General features: G+C 36.1%; 1 pseudogene; it reads left to right on the top strand.

The window, feature by feature from the left end:
- Positions 1-716: 716 nt before the first annotated feature.
- Positions 717-26,026, top strand: LOC149161398 (COP9 signalosome complex subunit 5 pseudogene; annotated as a pseudogene).
- The last annotated feature ends 766 nt before the right edge of the window (positions 26,027-26,792 follow it).

Genomic DNA, 26,792 nt, shown 5'->3' with positions numbered 1-26,792 from the left:
TATGCTTAGAGGATTCCAAGGTTGAGGACGAGGAAGGGGCATTGGACCAGGTTGGGGGCATGGGTAGGTAATCTGCTATAACTGTGGCGAAGTAGGGCACTTTGCGTGAGATTGTACAAATCCCACGCATTCATTTGTCAGTATTCTAAACAATTTGACCATATCATAGAGGAATGTCTGGTCCTTTTGAAGAAGATTCAAGAAGAGAATGCGCAGCCACAACAGCCTATGCAGAACATTCAGATGATGAGGGATGAGCCCCGCGCAGAGGATCAGAACGTAAATATCGTGCTGACAAGTGGCATAACAACTGGTGCAGATAAAGGAAAGAAGTCTTAGGAAGATGGATGGGTGCTCAAGGTTTGCTAAGAAGGAAGTATATTTTGATCTTAATCACGCTAAAGAGACCTTCATGGAGGCTAAGAAGAACTTTACTAAGGCCTCTACCTCAGGAAGTCAGGAGAAATCACCCGAGACTAGCGTGATGCAAGAAGTAGATCCTTCAATACTAGCCACTTTTCTGGAGACTTGTATGAAGTTATTAGAAAGTAGTACAAGGGTTGCAAGAATTAATCGACAAGTGTGCAAATAAAGAAAAGAGTCCCGCTGAACAACGCACATTGAGAAAGATTTTCTAGGCATAAGACACGAACGGGGTGTGAGGTGAGGCTAACTACGCAGATAGGTGAATATGAAATGGACTGGTAGTCTTGGATATGGGATCTGATGTGAATGTATTACCTAAGAAGACATGGGGAAGGATGGGGATACCTGCGCTGCAATGGTCTCCTATTCAGTTGCGCATGGAAAACCAGCATAAGATTATTCCGATGGGGTGCTTATATGGTGTAACGGTGGACATTGAGGGCGGGAGTGTGCTGGCTAACTTTGAGGTCATTGAAATAGTGGATGACAATAACCCCTACCATACGTTGCTAAGGATTTATTAGGCTATTGATATGAACAGGGTAATAAACTTGAAGAAGCATAAGATGTCATTTGAGAAGAAGTCGCTCAGGGTTATAGTACCACTAGACCCTGCAGAAGGAGTGCGTTATACAGAACCTGTCTGCGACTATGTAGAAAGTGACGATGACTTGGATCAGATATACAAGATAACAATGTGAGATGAAGATTGGTTCAATCCCACAGCTGATGGACGAAATGTGTGGGACAGGGATATCTCCTACGCCTCAAATTCAGATGAAGAACTTGAACACTGGCAGATATTAAAGATATAATTAATAGTAATAATTTTAAGATAGATTATTATATAAAAATATTAAAAAACAATTACTACTTATAAAACTATATAAATTAAATTTAGATAAATGTTAAATGTTAATTCATAATAAGTATCAAAACATTTCATAATACATTTGATATGGTTAAAATTTAAAAAATTATAAAACTAAATTATCACTTTTATTATTACTATTGTTAAAGAATTAATATATATGTTAAACATATATATATATATATATATATGAAAAAACATGGAACAAGATTCTTATCTATATATATTTACCTCCATTTTATTTTGGAGATTTTTAATCTGTAAATAGACTTTGTTACAATACCATGAGCCAATACCATGGCTTATCAATACCACATGTCCAAAAAACTACTCACTTCATATGACACTCATTCATATGATATTTTTTTTAATTAATCAATTTTATTAAAAGAGAAAAAAAGGCATAACTACTTTGAGTTAAATCTCAACCTTTGATTTATGTATACTACTAAGAATATTTGGTTAAATCCCTACCATCTAGATAAAAATTATTGATAATTAAATAAAATCATGAAAACTCAACTCCAAAACAAACATGCATATTTTGTTTGTTCTTATATTTTCTCCAAACCTAGTTAGCAAGTTCGATGTTTTTCAATGTTTACATTTCATTTCATATTTTGCATTAATATTTTTATTTATTTGTTTTTTACATTAAAGTATCTATATTTTTTTTTTCCATGGGAAATAATCTGAGCAGATCCACCCGAAGGGATCTACCCGTCAGCTTTTCTGGGCAAGCCTAACCCCAAGGGCGTCGAGGAGATTTCACCCCGTGACCTCCCAATTGGCAAGGTACGTCAGCTTTTCTGGGCGAGCCTAACCCCAAGGGCATCGAGGATATTTCACCTCGTGACCTCCCAATTGGCAAGGTACTTAGCAAAAGGGACTCGACCAATTGAGCTATCCCTTGGGGCTCCTGAGAGAAAATTAAAGTATCTATATTTATCTAAAAATGATGGACAATTTGTTTGTTCTTATATTTTCTCCAAACCTAGTTAGCAAGTTCGATGTTTTTCAATGTTTACATTTCATTTCATATTTTGCATTAATATTTTTATTTATTTATTTTTTACATTAAAGTATCTATATTTATCTAAAAATGATGGAAAAGTAGACTTGTTATTAAATAGTGCAACCATATAAATTAAACGATTAGTCTAACTAATAGACAAAATGACCATTTCTCGATCATTTTTCCTCATCAATTTTGTCCAAAACACTGTACATATTTTTAAAAAACATAAGTTTAAGTTGTTTAATCTACAAAGATCAAGTTCCTTACTGGTTTTTCAAGGTGTTGAATCCATTTATGCATTCAAAAGTATATTTTACATAACAAGAAATCATAATCTCGCAACAAATTGTATTGTCATATTGCGATCAAGAAAGTTATTTCATCTATTAGTTAGACTATGCCTAAATTAAATGTTTGGTAAATTTTGGCAGGCATCCATCCAAAATAAACATTGAAACACTTACTTCAATGTACATCTTAAGTTGCTAAAAAAAAATATAAGAATTAACTAAATTTATAATATTCTTTAAAAATGATATGTCGTTATCAAAACAAGGCAGGTAGAACAACGAGTGTCTTCGACTCGCCTACTTCCCGAGCTTATAATTCCAATCGTTGCTAGATTGGGTTGTCAGCTCCTATGTTTTGCAATTTTCTCCTTCCTTTCCTACTCTCGGTTTCTGTTGATTCATTGAGTGCTACGCTCAGCTCTTTGTTGGTCGGACAACCAATCATGGCTGAGTCGACGCATGAATCAAGCTTATCGAGGGAGATAGTTTCCTTCAACTCTCTTGTGGCATCTGGCCCTAAGTTTCAGAGACCTGGATCATCTCGCTTTGTGAAAAAGCTTGATGTAGTCTTTTTAAAATTTTGCATAAGTTTGTTTTGAAAAAATAGATTGAAGGAATTCAAAGGACATAGTGAAGCATAATTATCATTAATTGATGCCCCGAAGAAAGAAAATGGAAAAACCTAGTAAGCAACCTAAAAGCTCTAGCATGACTCATGAAGAAGGGGAAGAAATACAACATGATATATCAAAATTACGAGACCAAGTGCAACAAATTTCACTCTCACAAAAGGTAACAGAAGCTAAGATGGATGGTTTAAAGAAAGGCATGGAAGATAAGATGGATGGTTTAAAAAATGGCATGGAAGCTAAGATGAATGGTTTGGAATCTAAGATGGATGGCATGGAAGCTAAGATGGATGGCATGGAAGCTAGGATGGATCTGAACATGGAATATTTGAAGATATATTTGACAAAGTTGTTGCAAGAAATGCTTACTAATGGCGAAAGGGAAGTAAATGAAACTCATGATGAGAAAAAAAAATGTTAATTGTGATTTCATAGACTCTAACGTTGGATTGAAAACCCACCATGTTCCAAAGATCAATATGAGGAAGTTTGATGGTAAGGATCCCGTAACATGGATACTACAGATGGAGCAATATTTAGATCTCCATAATGTGGAAAACACGCAAAAGGTACACATTGCAACTTTATATTTGGAATCCAATCAGTTTGTATGATATCAATGGCTTTTCTCTGGTAAAAAAATTGTGACTTGCGAAATTTTTATGGAATAAATGATAGAAAATTATGAGGATACAAAAAGAAACACCTTTTTAGATAATTGATAAATCTAAAAAAAAAGTTTCAATGGTGGAGCACATTGAGGAATTCCAAAAATTGAATATAAGGGTAAAAGATATTCTAGAGGACCATAGGACTGATGTGTTCATAGGGACATTAAAGGATAACATCCAACATGAGGTTTGCCTTTGGGAACCTTATTCATTGGAGAAAGCATTTAGGTTGGCAAGAAAATTTGAAAAAAGTTATGGAAACAAGGAAGCCTACCAATCACAACTATAAAGATGGAAGTGTTGTTGCCCATAGCATTCCGCAACCTACAAGGTTGACACCACAACAATTGGAAGAAAAAAGAGCAAAAGGGCTTTTGTTACAGCTGTGATAGAAAATACACTAAAGGTCAGAAGTGTGCTGAGAAGAAATTATTTTACATAGATTGTGAAGACGCAGAAGAAAATGAATAAGAAACATCAAAAGAAGAGGATACACACGAGAAAAAAATCCTAGAGAAAGAAGAAATGAATCTACTCATATCTTGTAATACATTGGCTGGGATAACCACTCCTCAAACCATCAAGATATAAGGACATATCAAGAAGAAAAAGATAATAGTGTTGATTGATTCGAGAAGTACCCATAATTTTATTTATTGTAAGATAACAAAGGAATTTAATTTCTTCCTATATCCAACAACGGAGTGTCAAGTGATGGTTGCAAATGGAAGAACCATAAATTTCTCTAGAAATTCCCATAATATCAAGCTATCCATGGGAGACTATGTGTTGAATATATTCCACTGCTTTCCATTCCAGGGGGTCGTGCTTATGTTGTACTAAGAGTCCAATGGATACAATCTTCAGGTACGATAGCTTTTAATTTTCAAGAACTTTTCTTGAATTTTTTTTCAAAATGAAAGGAAGTTGAATTAATGGATATCATAGGGAAACCAAGGAAGATAATCAGCTCTAATGGCATGACAAAGCTTCTAAAGAAATAACAACGTGACGTAATTGCACAATTATGTTCACTAGAGTTTCCCACATCGAAATCATCTATTTCTCCAAATCTCTAAAAAGTATTGGCCAATCATTCCAAGGTATTTGAGACTCCCAAAGGCCTCCCACCTATTTGTGATCATGATCATGATATTCATTTGATTCGAGGAAGTGTTCCTCCAAACATCAGGCCTTACATATATCCTTATGCCCATAAGAGTGAAATTGAACGTATGGTTGGAGAAATGCTAGAGGCTTGTATAATTCAACCTATCTAAAGTTCTTTCTCTACTCCAGTAGTATTGGTGCACGAAAAGGATGGATCATGGCACATGTGTTCGAATTATAGGGAGATCAACAAGCTCACTATTAAAGATAAATTTCCCATTCCTGTCATTGATTAATTATTGGATGAATTTCATGGAGCAATTTACTTCACCAAGTTGGACCTTCTTTCAAGATATCATCAAATCAGAATGAAGATTGAAGACATTTCGAAAACAACATTTAGAACTTATGATGGTCATTATGAATTTTTGGTCATGCCTTTTGGCCTTACCAATGCACCTTCTACATTCAAGGTTTGGTAAATTCCATTTTCAAACCTTCCTTAGAAAATTTGTGTTAGTATTTTTTTGATGATATACTAATATACAGTCTTGGAAAGATCATGTTCAACATGTTGATAGAGTGCTCAAACTATTGGAGGAGAAATAATTATATGCAAAGCCCTCCAAATGTTTCTTTGGAGTACAAGAGGTGGAATATTTGAGTCATATTGTATCTCATGAAGGTGTTAAGGTAGACCCTAGAAAAAATAATGCCATTAAGGAATGGAAAATCCCAACATCCATAAAGCATCTGCGAAGATTCCTCAAGTTGACAGGGTATTATCGCAAGTTTGTTAAGAATTATGGGAGAATAGCAGCGCCTCTAACAACATTACTCACGAAAGATGCATTTTCTTGGACTCCAAAAGCAATGAAAGCCTTTGAACATCTTAAGAGGCAATGCGCCAAGCACTAGCCTTAGCTACGCCAGACTTCAAAAAAACCTTTATTGTGGAATGTGATGCTTCAGGAAATGGAATTGGGGTTGTTTTAGTGCAAGAAGAAACACCCATTGCTCAAAAGTCGTCTAATCAAAGGAAAGTATTTGCACAAAGCTATTTATAAGAAGATAATGTTGGCAATACTACATGCACTTAAGAAATGGTGACCTTACCTAATGGGAATACACTTCAAAATAAAAATAGATCATGATAATCATAAATAATTTTTAGAACAAATCTTATCTTCAAAAGAGGATCAAAAATGGGTCACAAATATCTTGGGTTATGACTTTGAAATCATCTAAAAAAAGGGAAGAAAAACATTGTTGCAGATGCACTCTCAAGAAAGGATGAGGATGTGGAAGCATTTCTTTGCGCCATTTCTATTATCCAACCAGATTGGATAAATGAAGCAAGGGATGAATGGAAGAATGATGAAGAAGTGTGGGCACTCATTCAAAAGTTACAGCAAGACCCCAGTACATTTGATACATTTAGCTGGAAAAATGATTCGTTATGGTAAAAAGATCACTGACAACTGTGTAAGAATTCCCAACTCAAACAAAAGATTGGCATGGAATTCCACACCTCTCCCTTAGGAGGGCACTCGAGATTTTTAAAAACTTACCACAAGGTTAAGAAGGAATTTTTTTGGGGTGGCCTTAAATCTAATATTCAAAAGTTTGTGGCAGAATGTTTGGTTTTCCAACAAAATAAAGTTGAAACAATTATGACCCCAGGTCTATTACAACCTTTATCCATTCCAAGTCAATGTTGGGAGGATGTTTCAATGGATTTTATCACAGGTTTACCCAAGCCTAAAGGAAAGAGAATCATCATGGTGGTAGTTGATAGACTTACCAAGTATGCACACTTTTGTGCATTATCTCATCCCTTTAAATCTAGTACAGTTTCTACTGCATTTATGGAAACAATTCAAAAGCTCCATGGAAACCCAGAAATTATTGTAAGTGACAGAGATCCCATTTTCACTGGAAATTTTTGGATAGAATTATCTTCTTGTATGGGTACTCAGTTAACTCATAGATCATCTTATCATCCTCAATCTGATGGGCAAACTGAGATAGTGAACAAATGTTTGGAAGGATATCTTTATTGCTTTGTATCTGATAAACATACACAATGGGTCAAATTGTTTCCTCTAGATGAATGGTGGTATAACACTTCCTTCCATACTGTAGCAAAAATGACCCCATTTATGGCACTTTATGGATATCATCCACCATCCATCACATCATATTTAATAGAAAATTCTAAGGTTCAAGCAATGGAAGATCACATCAAGCGTCAACAACAAGTTCTCCAACTCTTAAAGGATAACCTCACATTGGCACAAAATAGAAAAACAATAGGCAAATCAACATTGCAGCAAAAGAAGTTTTGGCGTAGTCGACTGGATATTTCTACAACTACAACAATACAAGAAAATGTCCCTCAACCAAGCTAAGAAGGATGATAAATTATCACGAAAGTATTATGGCTCGTACAAGGTGTTGCAAAATAATGGTACTATGGCATACAAATTGGAGCTTCCTATAACTTCCCCAGTGCACCCAATTTTCCATGTTTCATGCTTAAAGAAGGTTATAGGTGACAAGCTCTAAGTTCAAACAATATTGCTAGAACTTGAGGAGGAAGGAAAAATAATATTGGAAACTCAAGCAGTCGTAGAAACAAGAACTCGACAGCTACGAAATCGATAAATTTTATATTATCTCATCAAGTAGAATAACTTACCCACTGAAGATTTCAGATGGGATGATGAGAATTTTATACATAAGCATCCAGAACTACTCAAGTGTTGAGGACAACACTTTTATGAAGAAGAGGGGCATGTTACATCCCTATAATACTAGTGTATTCCTTTATTATTATTGTCATTGTATCCCTTATTGTTATTTTTGTGCCCATGTTGTCCCCATATTGTTATTATTGTTCCCCATAGAAGCCCATTATTGTTATTATCGTGCCCTTAAATTATAGTTTTCATGTCGGCTTTGACTATATTTTGACCCCTTAGACTCCTATATATATAAAGGATGTCTTGTCATTTGTAGCATCCAAGAATTATTCATTTATGTAATGTAAAGGAGGTTTTCCTCTCGAAGAGGCTAATTTTGAAGTCGTTGCTCTATCTTTTCTTCTATTTTTTGAGTTGATTTCATAACAACTATAAAAATGTAAAATATGCACAATTTCCATTCATATGATGAAATGAGAATTCTAACCATGCAAATGAAATCTATGCAAGAGAATTCTTCAAAACAAACACAAGACAATTGAAAATCAGCGAAAGAAAAGCAAGACTACTTTCCTTCACCAATGTAACTAAAGAATAAATCGAGTGTAAGTAAAGGAAATTGGGTGAAAATTCTGAAGATCAAAATTAAAGACACTCAATGGCAATTAACACTCAGACACAATTCAGCGCCCCCCCCGGAATGAGGAGGGAAAATGAAAGAAAAAACATGCAAAAATTGTTAAGAAACTGAGACAAACCTTTGAGTAATGACCAAAGGAAATCAACTTAAGAATTTCTCAAAAATGAAATTCAAAAAAAAAAAATCAAGTTGATGGAGATTTATTGAAGGTACAAACAAGTGTAATTAGACAGGAAAAATCAAAATTCCTGGACTTGATGAGGAGAAAACTTAAATTTTCAAGAATTCCGGGTATATGTGCAGGTCATAGAACAATACAATGTGCATATGTGTTGTTGCAAAGAGAAAATTGTGCAGGAGTGCACTCTGTGCCTAAAGCTAAAGTTCTCACAGTGGGGAATTTTGGAAAAAAAAAAAAACAAGTCAAATAAAACCTAAAATCGAGATTTTTAAAATTTCCAAACATTGAGAGAGGGATTCTACAGAAGGTTCAAAAGGTCAAACAAGGAAAATAATGTAGAGTGATATGAGTCCCCAACGGAGTCACAAAATTTTTATGTGGACTTATCCCTCTTGCAGAAAAGATTGATCTCCCTAGACTTCAGAGAAACCTAGTAACAAATAACTGTTGGCCCTCAGTTTTGGTCTATTTTTGCTTAGGGAAACCTACTTAATCCTTATATTTTCCATCCATTTTCCATCACATCCATCTCATTTTGATGTATTTTATGCATATTCAGGTGTTTAAATTTAATTTTGCAATTTCTAGAAGTTTTTATGAAAATTGAGTTTCAAGTGTAATTTTGGACTGAATCAGAAATTCCCGTAATAGCTATGTGGATGAAATATTTGCAGGACACTTGGGCTCGAGTTTGATGCATGGATGGACAGCTTGGGAACTAGGACTAAGCTAACTCCACTTGGTTCGGCCAGAACAAGCTTTATTAGGCCCGGTCAAGGCTGGTCAAACATGACTAGTCACTAGAAAATCCCTAGGAAATGGGGCAGTTTTGAGATTTTATGGGATTGACCATATTTCTTGGGATGAATTGGATGAGTTCGACTTAGATAGGTGGATATGAGTAGATATGGGTGTTAGAGATAATATAGATCAGTTTGTTTCATTAAACCTCTATTTAAAGCCAAGACTTTGATGGCTTTTGTAATGGAATTTGTATGTAACTTTTGTATGATTGGAGTTGGTAGCTAATTTGAAGAACTTGTTTCATTCCAATTTGTTGTTCATACTTGGTTGATTTACTAAAGTTGCTGTAGCTGAAATTTCTTCAAGTGTGTAAGGCAAGGGTGGAGGGCCCCCACACCAAGCTAAGTACACTTCTTGGTTCAATTTTCATAGTTTTCATAGACTAGTTTTTGTTTCAAATGTATTTAGATGTGTGATGATTGCTAAATGAATATTGGTTTAATTCTAATCTAGATATGAAGGGACACAAAGGAATTTAAGTTAAATTTCCCTTCTATTTGATCTTGAACTAAAACTGAATTTCATTCTCCTTTTCTTATTTGAAGTTATTTATGCATTTCTGGTTTGAAGCAATGGTGATTGTGATATAGTAGGATTGTGAAGAAGGACAATCTGGACCTCCTTAGTTAGGAGCCTCTTCTTTTACATCTTCTGCATCATAAGCCATTGTTAATTAGTGCTCTTAGATTTATCTTCATGAAAGTAGTATTGTAGGGAAAGACAACCTGGTTCTCCTAAGTTAGGAGCCTCTTCCCTCATATATTACATAAATGAATTAGAAATTGTTAAAATAGGTTTATATTTGTAATATGTACTTCTTTAAATATTCAAATTTTATCTTCTAAACTTGATTATATTTGATGTCCATATACAGTGGATTTTCCTCCAAGTTTTACAAACCCGAATTGATAATTAAATACTTGTGTTAATTTAGTCAATAAATTAGCCCAACAATAACCAAGAATGCTACCTTTCTCTAGAATATAATTGACCGAAACTAATAGTATGATAGAAGCCACGTACCGTTTAAATCGAAATGCATGATGAAGTCATGTTCAGATCTTTCGACCATCTACTTCTCCTCGATTCTTTAGAGATCTTTCCATCACTTCTTGCAGCTTCTTTGAGATGTCTTGAAGGAGATTTGCATATATGGAAACATACACAAGATCAAAGCATCCAACATATAGCATAAAAGATAAATGGACTAATGAGCCTAATAATAAACCAAAATGGATCAATATGCATTCAAAGCCTATGTAGGTGATCAAGGAATCCTACAATTTATAACAATAAAGAGATAATTGAGAAAGAACAATTGCCTTTATATTAATAAAAATGGAGAATAAAATTACAACCTTGAATCCTTGATGTTGCAAGTCCCCTCCAATAATCTCCAACCTTCTCCTTGAATGAATATCCTTCCAACCTTATTCCAATAGCATAAACCTACTTCCAACAATCCTCTTCCAATCCTTAGACATGTCTTAGCTTTATAGGTCAAGAATGGGAAGTTTGGGATCCATTCTCCAAGGGATGAGATGCACTAATAGTGGGATAGGGGTTCCAAAAAGAAAGGATTTTTCTCCATGACGGGAGGGATCAGGGTTGAATAGGCACATATTCGAAGCTTGTTGGTTGGGATAGATACAACCAACAATGCTTCTAGAAGTTACTTTTTATTTTACATTCGTTAAGTTAGGTGCACATGCCACAATGTAAGATAGAGCGCACTTATATGCAGTTACTAATGGACATCTCTGCGTATGCACAAAGATTGACTAGGGAACTGCACATGAAGCCAAAATCAGGGTTGTGAACCATGGGATCTAGTAATTTCACCTTCTTTGGGATATTTTTGATTTTAACTTTTCAGGGGAATACCTTGGACACATTTATGGATAGCGAAAGATTCAAATCAATGGTCATTTTCTCAATGCGACAAAATGACATGTAACAACGATGGTAATAATTGTTTAGTATAATGTAATTTAAACAAACCAATTGAATTAATGTGGTTACTAATATCATTTATATCGTACTAATGATGTTCAATATTCTTTGAAATTAGGATTCTAGTGATGATGAGCAACCCACCTACCATCATCTAGTGCACCCCACTACAATGTTAAATCGAGCGAAGGATGCATTAAGAGCAAGAATTGGAGAGGAATCATACAAATAATGATTGAATCAACCACCTATTCAATATCCACTACTTCCATATTCACCAAATAAGAATGAATACAACGATAGTAGTTCTTCATTACAAGTTGGAAATGGAGGAAATCAAATAGAGGTTGGTATGGATGACTACGTATAGGATATGACTGCCATGTAGGTATTGTTGTTAGATTCATTCCATAATGATGAGCTAGGGGATGATGCTCATATCATTGATACATTATTCAAAATCCTAAAATTTGCTTCCACCACCCCTCTCTTTGGACCTGGCAGTAAATCAAAGTCTAGTCAGCTGGGGACAATGATGTTGTTGTATGTGAAAGCAAATTTTGGCATGTCAAATGCATGTTTTAGTTATAAATCTTTTGGATTAATCACATCGTTAGGATTTGGTCAACATTTCGAACCAAATAATGTGGTTCGTCCTCAAGACAAGGTGAGAAATCAATCGGTCTAAAGGAATAAATAGCATGGATGCATCATTGCCCAGAGTTTTCCGTTGGAAACTAGCTGTTGGTAAAATATTATTTTAAGAAAAGTGGTAAGGGATTATCTATTTAATAATTCAAAATTTAGCTAAAAACTAGTTGTTGTGTGATAATTAACTATTTAATTTCGATATTATAAAATAATAATTTAATGATAACAATTTATATGGTAATAGTTAATTTATATAATATAATTTGACTTATTAAAATAAATTCGGTTGAAAACTAACTATTAGGAATAATCCAAAATTAAAAATATATTTTAACAATAATTAAAAAAAATTTATAAATAAATACTAAAACAAAAATTATTTCACTATATTTTAGTGATAAAATTATTGATATTATCAATTTCACTAATAAGAATAATTTATTAATGTTGTCCATTTAATATCATTATTCCTAATTAGAGGAAAACTTGTCCTTAAATAGGAGGAAAGCAAAGATAACCCTAAATATGAAATGAAATATTAATAGCTAAGAATATTATTCAGCGCAAAATGAAATCAAGATTAAATAAAAAAAGGATGTTAAAAAAGATATAATAAGCTGATCATATTAGACGAATGAAGATAAAGATAATCAAAGAGGAAACTAGGGGATAAGACTAGAAGAGGAAAGAAGAAACTTAGGAGGAGATGGAGGGAGAAAGGAGAAAAAAGGAGAGGAGGAGTCATGATGAGAGGGTTGGAATCGAGCGTTTACTTAATTTCCACCCATCATCCCTATTAAGGTTACTAGCATGCCTTTCGATTTTGATTGCATCCCTAAGTTCCTTGTAGTGGAAATGATCAACCCTAGCAATGAATTTGGATTCTTCAATGCAGAGGTAGTGTTTTGATTTCTCTTCATGTTCGGCAAGGGCCAATGTACGCGTTGAGCCACCGGCGCTGTGCATAGAGAAAATGTTGCTCAGGATGCCTATTTTTCCAGTTTTTGACTATGATCATGGATTCTCTCTTATGGTGGATGATTTACTATTGTAAATGATGTCATGGCTTGTAAATATAATGGTTAAAAAGTTGTAGAGGGTAGATTCATTGCTTTAGGAGTTAGTTTGAAGTCAAATGAATCAGTTTTTCACTTTTGGAAGCAAGTTGTTGATAATGCCTATATTCATGTTCCTTGTTTAGTATCAGTTAGATCAGCTCCTCTTCTCATGGATTCGACCCCTAAGGCTAGAGTGGGTTGTTTTGATGCCTATATCATGTGTTTTATGAGTCATTTGTAGAGGTTGGACTCACTTGGATGCTCAGATCTTGATTGTAAATCATTGTAAGCAGTTTGGCAAGGAGATTAATAGGATTTGCAGCTATTTTGATGGGATCCCTATGGTATGGAGTTTTAGCACAATTTCTTCTTTTGTAATCATTTGATTACATGCTTTATGTATGCCAGCATCCATTTCATTTATTCTTATTGATGTTATCAAGTTTGATAGTTAGAATCCATTATAACTGTTATCTCAAAACCTAAACCTGATAGGCTGCTGATCAGGAAGACTTTGGGTAACTGTTTCAAACCAACTTTTGGCTGAGGCTTAGCCTCCTCAACCTGAGAGGGCTCTCTCAATAGATTAGAGATTTTGATAATGGATTAGATGACTAACTCTATGAAACAAATGAAGAAGTGTGAATGGTTGAAACATAGTCATTAAATATCCATTGGGCTTATGGAGTTAGAAAATGCTTTGTATGACAACAAATTTAGCTAAACATGGAAGTCAGGGCATCAAAGTTAAATATATCAGTTAACACATAGGAACATGTAGGAAACACAGTTTACAGATGCATGAAGGAAGTTAGAGCATTGCCATTGAGTTCTAAATATCATACATTTGTACTACTGCAAATAAAGAAATAAAGACAAACATAAACAAGCCACCATTGAACTCTTTCTGAATCCTGAGAAGTAAAGCCAAAGTCTGTATTCATAAAAACATAATCAGGTACAGTAACACAATATGAGTATTTTTTCTGAAAATTTCCAACCACTAATGCATTACAACCCGTGTCATATATAGAGTTTCCTTACAAGTTTGAATTCCTTGCTCCAGCAAGAGGGGAATTCAAATTTCTCTAGACTTGACACCTATTGAACTTTAAACAAACTATTAATTACAACTGACTGTAAACTAACAGTCTTAGAGACCTAATTTGACTAGGAGTGTAACTCCTTATCTATGTTGGCAACAACTTTAACTATGAAACTAACTCATTCCTTGACATCTATCCCTCTTCATCTTTGGATTGAGTGCTGACTTTAAACTTCGTACTGGCCTTTGATTACTTGTCTTCAACTGTCCCTGGATATTAGGAAAACTACCCCTGTTTTTTCTGCTTTAGTCTCCAAAGTGGTTCCTCGAATACTGCTAACCATCTTATCCCCTTTTATAGCATGTGATGCCTTGAATTAGTCCCAAGATCCTGCTCAAATACTCGTGCTAAGACAAAACCCCTTAGGTGTTGGTTGAAGCATGACAGCTGTCTGAGCTACGAAATAATTGTTGTTTTCGTAGCGCAGAGTTTGGAGATATTAAATGCTTCTTATTCTTTGAATTTGCCTTTGCTTAGTATTCAAAACTTCTTAGGTGGCCCTTTTGTGTCTTCTACAGTAGCATTTTTCATAAAGTTCCCCCTTTTTATTTCAAAATGGATTCAAAAACAAAACTGGCATCTTCAGCAGTTTCGTAGCGCGCTACGAAACTGCTGTGCATTATATGTCATTTTTAGCAGTTTCAAGAGCATAGTTTTTGTCGTTTCTTGTGATTTCGTTTTTCTTAATAACTTCTCTACATGCTAAGGGATTGAACAAAACTAATATTATCCATCCAAGTATAAACCTTCAATCTTCAAAAAGTAATTTTTCACATCAAAATTGAGTTAAAATTTCTTCACTTACTGTTAGGTTCATTTATGTTGAGGCTATTCCTCTGTTTCATTCAGCTAAACCTTTAAGTCTTCAACCTATCTTTTTAGCATCCAGATTTTTAGTTCTCAATTTTCTTGTCTCACTATTTCATACCTTGGAACTTTCCCATCTTCCCAACTAGCCTTTGCTCTTTGGAAATTTTCCTTTTCAACCGTATGTTTTCTTGCTCTTTCCTTGAGGTGGGCAATCTCAAGATTTTTAGACACCAAATTCTTTTTAACCTCCTCAAAGCTATATTCCTCTTGTTGAGTAATAATTGCTTTACCTCTGTCATCTCTGTGCAATTGTAATGATGTTTCTGATGGAGCAACAGGTTCTTCATGTAATTATGCTACCTCCCCTATCTCACTTACTTTAGGCGGTGCCTCTTGTACTCTTCTTGAATGCCTTGTCACAGATCTTCTTGGTTTGAGCACAAAATCTAAGACCTGGTCATCAAATTGAAGCTTTTTGGAAAATTTAACCTTTCTAGTTTTGTTCTTGCTAGGTTCAAGTAGATCTGCTTGGACCAGAGGTGACTCTTTTATGTCGATAGCTTGGAGGAGATTGTTCAAACTTTCCTTTGAAGCTCGGCTGTCATTATTAATCCATGTTTTCCCCTTCTCCTTGGCTAACTGACTTCTGGTTACTCTTGAGGGATATCTTGAACCACTAGTGGTGTCATAGGCTCCTTCACTTGCTTTTTGGCTTTCAATTTCACAAACCTGCTTGATCTTTCTTTCTTATGATGACTTACTACTGGTGAAGATATTTCCTTAGCCTTAGGGCTAAGGCCTGTTTCGGTTCTAAAGCCTGTCATAAACAAGAAATCAGACCATTCTCTGCCTATCTTCTAAATCTCATGTAAAACAATTCATTTTATCAAACCATGATGGAACAACGAGGTTTCACAAGCTTCTTTCTTCAATTGAACCTTATCAAACATCTTGCCTAAGCTACGAAACAGATACAAAAGGAAGATCTAGAGATGTTTTTCCAGTGAGATGTAATAGAAGCTTAAAATGGTAAGAGTACACCTTATGGTATCTCCCTTCACATGTAAAATATCTTTGGATGCATGAAAGTAAGCTGGCATATGAATCTTTTACAAAGCTTCTAGGCACTGGTTTGGTTAAGTCCGAGTCTATGTATTCTAGCTTCAGAAATTCCTTGCAAGGTGCCATGTCAAATTTGAAGTTCTTAAACCATCTCTCCTGGCCTCTAGGAATCTCTGTGAGTGTAGATATAACCTCAAGAGAAACTGGTATTTCTAGCACTCCAACCTTTGAATTCAAACCAGTGAAATTGAAAGCAAAATCCTTGGTTACTTGAATGTGACCTCCCTAAAGTTTTTCATAGAACCTCCAGTAGCCCACCTATTTGAATGCATCTTCAACCTCTCTGTTCCTTGTGAGAACATCTAAACCTTCAGGCTCAGCTCTAAGACACTGACCTGATCTATGATTTTTCTTTTCTTTAGACATTTATGCGAGACCCCTGCAAGGAGACTTGAAAAAACCTGCACTGAACTAGTTTGAACACTACCTCGCTTGAGATGAAAGAGAGGACTACCTCACTTGAGCTTTCAAAGAAATCTGGTAAATGTCGTCCCTGAGCTTGCCAATTGTCTCTTATGCATGAAAGGAACACGAAAAAGACCAAGACCAATTCACCTTACCTTACCCTTTTTGAAATTTGAAAAGAGTGCGTACAAAACCCTTAATGAATCTAATGATGAGGGTGGATGGCTACATGTGATAAGCAAGGTTCATGGACTGACACCTGATGATGAAACATTAACGGATTTTGATGGATTTGACAGCTAGACAAGATTTGGCATGAATCAGCACGAATCCCCGATTTCATAGCGCATCTAGTGCAAATTCTGGGTTTTGCGCTACGAAAACTCCTAACTACGAATCCCTGATTTCATAGCGCACATAGTGTATTTTCTGAGTTTTGTGCTACGAAAACTCCTAGGAAATTTCATAGCGCATGTCAATTTTGAAATAGCCTTAACACAAGACGCTTTTGAAATAATGTGGGATCAATGGTGAGTAAAACAAGATTGTTGGCCTTATTTAGTGAACAAGACTCCACTCTATGACTTAGACTCTTAAAAAAAAAAAAACCTTGACCAAGAATAACATAAAACTTTGGAACCATACCAGTTGTCCAAAATTTTGGAGCTTTTTTCCTTTTTTCTTTTTTAGTGATAACAGTAACGGTGCTCTGCCTTGGGAAATCATTCAATATTTCATGTTTTCTACTATTTGAAAAGGATCCACGATTGTCACATGCCATACTCAGCTCCTCATCAATCTTAAACACCTCACACCATTAAGCCTAAAGTGCTAAAGCCTATGCCTACCTTGCCCCATAGAACACCCTGCATTTCTAACCTAATTTCCCAGAACTAAACTGCCCAGCTCCATCTAATCCAACAAAACACCAACGAATTCAATCAAAACATTTTCAGCTACTATACCTAGCCTAAAATCCTTTACCTGATCTAGTCATCTTGACTGAGATCCTTACGGAGATATCCCTCTCTCAACCTGGTAGGGCTAGCTACCAGGCTAAGCTTGGTTTGTGGTTATCCTAGAATTGCCTCCCTTCAGCCTGAGGTCAATCTAGGTGATAACATAGTGGCGACCATACTGGGGAACGTAGTTTTATGTTCCTCAGCAAAATGTATCAAGTTCATATCTAGATCTGATTGTTGATGGTGGACAATGATCAGACACCGAAAGGCTGAAATCATTCACCTGGCAACTCTAAATCAGTTTCGAGATTAGATCCAAGGACTCCACTGGAGGATGAACCTGACCAAAAGAAACATGAAAGGACAATATGGAAAGATCAAGTATTCAAGCTGGAATTTCATCGAAGACTTTAGGTTCTTTGTTATAAATTATTTCTTCTATTTTCCCGAGAATGTCAAGAAGGTTTTACAAAGTATACTATATTTGAGAAAAGATCCTCAACCTACATATGATTCTTTCCCTTTGGGGATTGCGAATACAAAATATTCACATGCATTTGATCTTGATCAAGACCCTTCTTCCGAATCTTATGATGACCGTCTTCAAACTGATGAGCCTCAAGACACCAAGATTGATTCTACACCTTCTGTACATATTCCTATACCTTATTCACATGCCTTTGATCTTGATCAAGACCCTTCTTCCGAATCTTATGATGATCATCTTCAAATTGATGAGCCTCAAGAGACCATGCTTTCCCTAAAAATCATTACCTATATCTACCAAGATTTGATGGTGAATGTGACAACATCACTGCTGAGAGATATGTACTGAATTTTGAGTCTTTTCTTGACCTTTTCGAAGTTGATGAAGAGGATGTTAGTATTAGGCTTTTTGCTCTTTCTTTGTGATGCAAAGTCAAGATTTGGTTCAAAACCCTGCCTGATGGGAACATATCAGATTTCTAGCAGTTCGTCAAAGTTTTCCTCGATAAGTGGTTGGTCAGATAGAACCCTTTCTTTATTCTAGAATAATATAATCAACTGAAAATACTACCAGGGGAGAGAGTACAACAATTTTCTACCAGATTTAAACAAGTTTATTGTTCGATGCCTATTAATATAAGACCTCCTCCTAGATCCGCTCTCGTACACTACCCGGAAGCCTTTGATCCAGAAATGGAGTTTCAGCTGAGGGAAAGGAACCTTGCAACGCTTGAAGAGATGCAGAATAGTGCAGTAGATGTAGAGGATAATTTGCTGATCGGAAGGGCAAAGTTGAAGGGAGAAGAGAGGAAGAACATAGATCCAGAGGAATCAATGTCTTTAGAGGTAAAGCTTGACATTTTGCTAAGTGCAGTGGAAGAGATGATGCAAAAGATCACCACAAGGAATGAGTATGATGTTCAAGACCGTGGTTCACTGATTGAAGAAGAACAAGTGGCTGATCCAAAACATTTTATTTCTTATCCAAGTTGTCATAGATATGAAAATGATTGTTTTATAGATAATCTTGGAGAAGAGAGATCTGTTGATTTGACATGTATGCTTGATGATGTGTTTTATACTAATGATTTGCCTAAGTTTGATCAGTATGATGATGATTATGTTCTCCAAACAGAAGCAAGTCTTGCAGACAAATCAGCAGTTGGTTTATGGAAGGAGGAAGTTCACTTTCAGCAACTTGGTGATCAGCCGTTGCATATTAGCTATGGAAGTGCGGAGGAAAGTGCAGCAAATTCTAAAGTAAGTGAAGGATCTTTGCCTCTCTATTTTACTTCGTTTTAGTTCATCAGATATAACTTTCATGCAATCAGAAATCAACCGTCGATGAGTTTTGATCTGGACCATCTAGAGGGCAATGAAATCCTTGTTCAATACTTCTCATATCTAGATTTGCAGCCCCCGAATGCCATTGAATGTTAGGTTGCAGATGAAGACTTGGAAGTTGGAACATATGATCAAATGATGCAAGATGATTCTGTACCATTATGCTTTGAATCATTTCATTTTTTAAAGGGAATTTTGCATAGTATATCTTCAAATGAGCAGCCTGTAGAAAATCATCCAATCTCCATGGAACCAATAGAAAATGGGTTGTAATAGTCTTTTCAAGTTTTTCACAATGCAATAGCTAATGTGTTGGATGATATCTACAGTCAAAGTGCTTCTCCATTAGCTAACTATGATTTTGAAAAAAGTGTTGATACAAACTCAATCCGGCAGTCGGTTTCTTTTTCATTTTCAGGAGTTTTGTCTCAAATCTCAGATGAAAGTTTGCATTCATGCTATGAGGAGAAGAAAAGTAATCCATTGCATGAGATAAGTCCCAGTGCACATGAATTTCAAGATCCTTATGCAGTATTTTTGAAGTCAGATAGAGAATCCATATTATTCAATCTGGGAAAATTTGGATCTGTTTACAAGTTTTCATGGGAGTTGCATTTCAGTAGTTCTCTCTTCTTGCTCATAAACAAGCACTTACGGAGAATTCAAACAGCGGCCAAAATGCTTACTTGGTTGCATTGGTTGTTTCATTTCACTTGATCAGGTGATGAATGGAACAATTAGAGTAGGTTTTATTGAATAAGCTCTATTTTGAGCATATTTTCCAATTTGTTCGTTGTGTTTTAGTATCGAGTCATTTTTTAGTTGAGTAAAAGTCAATTTGTGTCTTTGAATCATCCGTATTCAGTCATGTATTTCAGATTGAGTTTTTCTTACTCCATGCCCAATGGATAAGGCTACTAGGTCTACGATGTTCTTGGCACCTCCAAGGAGCTACCATCCCCATTGTAGCCAATGTTAGTGTCAGTCTTTTAATACTTCCATCAAGGATCAAAATTTGCTCTTTTGCATTTTCATAGTAGGAGTCCCATACTGACAAAGTTGCATCATTCCATTAGGTCACGGATCCACTGATGGTTGTGTTCTATGTAGTTTTTCCCTCATGGACTATATTTGTTGATCTTCCTCAATAATTGTCTTCAATCATGGTTCATAAAAAATATGCAGTCCATTTCATTAGGTTCTAGGGTTTGATTGCATTAGGTCTAGGGTTTCATTACCAAGGTCAAGAAACTGATTTTTAAATGTGAATAAAGTTCAGCAAGGGTATGAGGATGATCAATAAATCAAGCATGATGGCTTGGAAGTCATAACCTACTGAAAATATTATTTTCGTAACTTAATGTAATTTTCACCTCAAAAAGTATTTTGAGTTTGTTTATATTTCCTATGTAATTTTAAGTTTTTATATGTAATAATGGATCCCAGCTGCATCTAAGCACCTCTCCTCACTGCATGACAAAGAAGCACTGCAAAAATCAAGTCAGTTTTAGCATTATCCACCTGTAAAGACACAATGAGAAAAGGCATTAAAAAACAGAGTTTTGAAAAAGACAAGGAACATTGGAAAATGGGTTTTTATAAAGTGAAAAATCAAATTTGTACTCATATATGAATCCTCACATTCCATTTTCTAAGTCATTTTGCTCTTCTTGCAAGCAAAGAAGTCCAAAGGTAAGAGCGAAATGTAAAATTCAAGTGAGTTTGGGTAGAAGAAAATAGGTGTTGCGCGTAGGCTGTAAGGTGTTGCACTTCTAGAGAAAATAGGAAGGTGTTACGCGAAGGGGACAAGGAGATGCATGTAGAGTAGGGCGCTACACTCTTGGTGATTTTCAACAGTTCAAATTTACAAAGGCACTGCGCGTAGGACTAGGCGCTGCACATCTGGGCGAAGGTGTTGCGAAGTAAGCCACCAAATCATCCATAACACCAAAAAATTCACCAAATTCTCTACTATTTCCTCTTTTACAAGTAAGTTTCCCTTCTCCACTTTATTTTTAGCTTGCACAATGAAAGTTATAGACATTTTCTTCACACTTAAAATCAAACCCTAGTTTCTTCTACAAAACCCTAACTGCTTTGTTTCCCATCACCCATCACTAGAACTAAAAACCCTTTTTACATCATTACCCATCCCCTCATCCATATCCCCTCATTATATCCCTCATCCTAAAAACCCTTTCCCTCACTCTCATAATTCATATTTTGTCTAAATCTACCCTAAACACATCCCTACAATCCTAAAGACTCCCACTCATTCCCTTCAACCCTTTCTAAAGGTGTGCAACTAAAAATCTTGTAAACATGGATAGAGAAGATCATGAATATGAAGAGGAAAACATAGCTAGTGACAATTTAATAGATAGAGCCAGGCAGCACAAAAAACCTCATAAGGGAGGCAAGATCACAAGAGAAGAGCCAACAAACCTAAGGGAATTGCAGGCTTCTCAGTTGGTTGTTTCATGTTTTAGATATTAGGGATGCTATGAGTTTTGTGAACAAGTAGAGAGAGTACAATTTCACCAGAGCTCACTAGACCCTTTGTAGCTCATCTTCAAAACAATAGTGACCCTTGCTGGGAAAACTTTCACAGTGTCACCATCCATCATTTCAGATGCCACCAAGATTCCAAATGTTGGTGAAAAGTGGTATAAGGCCTAAGATCTTGATGAACATTATTATGAGCCTTACATTAAACCTCAGTATAGAAATCAGGTGAAGAGGCTTTTTCCTTTCAAATTTCTTGAGAACAAGTATGTCCCCTTGATGAGAATCATCATTAAATACTTCACTTGTGAGGGTAGATTTTCCAGGTTGTACACTTACCACATCAGGCTCCTCATGCATTTTACAAGGGTGAAGATGTTAAACCTCCCATACCTTTTGTTCAAAAACATGGAGAAAATGGCTTACCTTGTGTAGAAGAAGCCATACCCTCAACAGATGAGCACCATCTAACACTACTCCTTGATCAAAATTATTGTTCTTCATCATCTCAGTCTCCTCAACATCTCTTGGGAGAAATTTATTGCTCATGACATGTTTAAGGGTCCTCATATTCCTCCATCAGTGTTTCAAGAAATAGGTGGGCCTTCTAGTCATGTGGAAACGGGGAAAGAGATCAAGGAGATAAGAACTGTTGAGGTGCTAGTCTACTTGACATATCAAAGAGGCATAAGGAGATTGTTTGAAGCTAATAGGCAAGTGTTTGCTCCATGGAATGTGGAAGGGACCTTGCATTCTTCATCGACATATCAAGTACAGGTACAACAGTTGCATAAGGGAAAGGAAAAGATGCCAGATGATGATGAGGAGGAAAGGGACTTTGAGTTGGTAAAACTTGATGAACCTAAGTAGCATGACATTGAGACCATTGACTTAGAGGCTCAGGAGAGGAAAACAATAAATGACATCATCATACAAGAAATGGAAGCTCAAATACAAGCTTTGGCGAATAATTTGGAGAGGGCCAAGTATGTCATTACATACTTAGAGCAAGAAAAAATTAGTTGAGTGACAAAAAAGTCCTCATGGAGTTAGAAATGCTCAAGATGAAATGATAAAGTGGCAAAGAGGCACAAGTTACTTTTACCCCTATTAAGCAGGAGATTGATAATGATAGGGAGATTTGGCTTGAGAAAGTCAATCAACACCTTGAGAAGCTGCTACAGAAGGCCAACAGAGACAATCAGATGATAAGGCACATGACCCATCATTACAGGACTCGCAATAGGATTTGCAACATAAGAAATCAAAAAGCTGAAAGCTAGGTTAAGGCGGGCCTTGAATGGAAAGAAAGAGGAAGATAGACTTAGAATGTTGGTTGAGGCTTCCTTGGCTCATCAAAGCACATGATGGTGTGCTTCACACAAATTTTGGGCAAGTTTTGGGCAAATTTTGTCGTTTGTAAATTTTGAATTTTAATACACAGGAAAACTGCCCAGAAGCACAGTGCCACCAGTGCTGCGCTTTTCCTAGGGGCATCCAATGGAGGAATGGCTTATATTTTTGGATTCAGGGTAGTGAGGACATGCATCCTAGAAATTTTTAGTATTTGGGGAGCAAAATTAGTCCACCAAAAGGTAAAAAAACACCCTAAAAATGACCTTTCTACCACTTTTTGGACACACAGAAGCAGCCTTGGGAAAATCAAGCTGTGAGGGGTCAAATGAGCTCCCAGTGCAGAAATTCTAGGAGTTCTAGAAAATATAATTGAAGACCTTTCCAATGAGCTATCATGGACTCAATTTGGATGCCGGTAAGGCATTCAAAAGGGACCTAAAAATGGCACTACGCATTGAGCCAGAGGCGCTGCTGTAGAGCAAATTTTGCTCAGGATGCCTATTTTTCCAGTTTTTTACTATGATCATGGATCCCCTCTCATGGTGGATGATTTACTATTGTAAATGATGTCATGGCTTGTAGATATCATGGTTAAAACGTTGTAGAGGGTATATTCATTGCTTTAGGAGTTAGTTTGAAATCAAATGAATCATTTTTTCACTTTTGGAGGCAAGTTGTTGATAATGCCTATATTCCTATTCCTTGTTTAGTATCAGTTAGATCAGATCATCTTCTCATGGATTCGACCCCTGATTCTATAGTGGGTTGTTTTGATGCCTATATCATGTGTTTTCTGAGTCATTTGTAGAGGTTGGACTCACTTGGATGCTCAGAGCTTGATTGTAAATCATTGTAAGCAGTTTGGCAAGGAGATTAATAGGATTTGCAGCTACTTTTATGGGATCCCTGTGGTATGGAGTTTTAGCACAGTTTCTTCTTTTGTAATCATTTGATTACATGTTTTATTTATTCCATCATCCATTTCATTGCTTCTTATTGAATGTTATCAAGTTTGATAGGTAGAATCCATTGTAACAGTGCTCTGCCTTGGGAAATCATTCAATATTTCATGTTTTCTACTATTTGAGAAGGATCCATGATTGTCACGTGCCCTCCTCAGCTCCTCATCAGTCTTAAACACCTCACACCATTAAGCCTAAAGTGCTAAAGCCTATTCCTACCTTTCCCCATAGAACACCTTGCATTTCTGACCTAATTTCCTAGACCTAAATTGCCCAGCGCCATCTGATCCAACAAAACACAACCGAATTCAATCAAAACCTTTCGAGCTAACATACCTAGCCTAAAATCCTTTACCTAATCTAGTCATCTTGACTGAGATCTGTTGGACACCTAATCCTCACTGGGTTAGTATGGAAGTCGAATAGACAAAAGGAGTCCAAGAGACCTTGGGATGTGGAACCCAAAGGTCACAACATGTACTATAAATATATATCATTTGTTAACAAAATTGTATTCTCATGTTTTATCTGTCATATTATGTTGCTACCATGTGTGTGTTTAACATGGTATCAGAGTAGGTGTATTTCTTCCCTGCATAATTACTTTGAGCCATTTGTTTTATGGTTTGTATGTGCAGGTCATTTCTGCCATCACTTATGAATATTTTCTCAGCTAAATTCTAGTTGCCACCTCTGTCATTTCTCCAGCACCATTTTTGGCTTTCCTCTGCTTTGTAACTCCCTATTCTGGCTATTTTCTGCCTTACATATAGAGCGTTGTCCCTCTGCTCTTCTCTGACCAGTTTTTTATAATTACCTGCATATAACAGTGTGCTGCCCTGACATATAATCCTGATGCATATATAATGTGTTGCCCTGACATGATATAATCCGTTGTTTCATATAATGCACTACCCTGACATGGTTTGCCTGTTCTGCCCATATTGCAGAAACTGACATCACTGACAGCTAGAGCGCAGGTTTCAAATTTAGGTTTTTGCATCGTAACTCCACTGCCATTATTCTTTGTCCTCTACCTCTTTCCCTTGATAGAAAATCTATCTTGATTCTTTGTCTACCATTTTGTTTCAGACCCATCCTTCCTCTCTACCACTGCTTGATGGTCAATCAATCTCTTTCCCTGATGAAACTCGAAGCCGCGAAGAAGAAACAAGCTTCTACCAAGAAGAACGAATGTGTTCCTTGATCTCTATGATTTTCATTTTGATTTTAGTTTATATTTGATTCCAGGAGAAAGCATCAAGATTGATTTTGCAACAGTGCTTCGAGCATCTGCCATGAGAGTGGCTGAGTTGAGCCTCAATTTGGTCGCTGGCTTTCTGGTATTGATGTGCATACACAAGTTTCTAATCAGCTGTTTCAAGAACCTTTCTTAGCAGTAGCCATAGACCCCACAAGAACTGTATTTGCTGGAAAAGTTGACATTGGTGCTTTTCGAACATACCCTGATGGATACAAACCTCCCGATGAGCCTTCCTCTGAGTATCAAACAATCCCTTTGAATAAAATTGAGGATTTTGGTGTTCACTGCAAGCAGTATTATGCTCTGGATATTACATACTTCAAATCATCCTTTGATTCTCACCTCTTAGACCTCTTATGGAATAAATATTTGGTGAATAGTCTTTCATCTTTGCCACTCTTAGGGAATCGAGATTATGTTGTAGGTCAAATTTCAGATCTTGCAAAGAAGCTAGAGCAAGCAGAAAGTCAATTGGCGTATTCACGTGTAAGTTCATTCTTGGCGCTAGGAAGAAGGAGGAGGAATCACAACTTGCAAAGATTACAAAGGACAGCTCAAAAATTAATGTTGAGCAAGTGCATGGACTGATGTCATAGGTTATCAAGGACATCTTGTTTAATTCAGTTCACCAGTCAACAAAAAAACCGAAATTGCTTTTGGCGAGGGATCAGGACTTGAGCCCATGGTTGAGACGTGACGCTTGACTGAAAAGGCCTAGCTAATTGTGCAAATTCGTTTGCCAATTGATGTCTCATTTTTATCTTTCATTGATTTGCTATTTTGCCATCGCATCAGTCTCTTGTTCTGAATGTGTAAATCATTGCCATCATTTGCTGGGCAATGGTAAAATACCATTAGACAAGAAGCATCTGATATTTCTGTTCCCATAAACGTTGCTATGCTTTTGGTGGAAGACCATGGATGATGTTGGAGTGTTGATCACTGGTGGAATACTGAATGAACCTACATTAAATCATTTTTATTAAGAACATGTGTTGACTAGGAATTGGAGTTATATTCTGGTCGATATATATTTTGAATATCAACCATATGATGGAGGTTGTGTGTGAAATATTTGTGTTTAACAAATTGAATATATTTTCTATCTTATCTTGCAAATGCCTCAACATGATCGATATGATCAAATAGCTATAGATGTGAAAGCCTAGAGAATCAGAAGCACCGCAGAATAGCTTCGTAGTGGCGTGGAGAGCAAAAAGACTTACACAAGAGAAGTTGTGTGTTAAAGCAATGAGCTGGTCGGTTCATCTCTGTGCGTTCATACATGCATGAACATGTGGAATAATCCTTTCATTGGTGTGTAGCTCCTAAAAGTGGGTCATTGTTGTATTCATCATTCTTATTAGAATACTGGAGGTATCGTTGACTATCTATATATTGCATTCTGGCATATGTGTTGTTAGCTCTCCATAAATTCTGTGTGATATATGAGGGCAGATTTT

Source organism: Pinus tabuliformis, chromosome 5_2 (genome assembly GCF_031772625.1).
Source record: "Pinus tabuliformis cultivar Carrire ecotype Pingquan chromosome 5_2, CPIR1, whole genome shotgun sequence".
Lineage (NCBI taxonomy): Eukaryota > Viridiplantae > Streptophyta > Pinopsida > Pinales > Pinaceae > Pinus > Pinus tabuliformis.
Note: the sequence above shows the minus strand (reverse complement) of the source record. Positions and strands in the feature narration are given on the sequence as shown.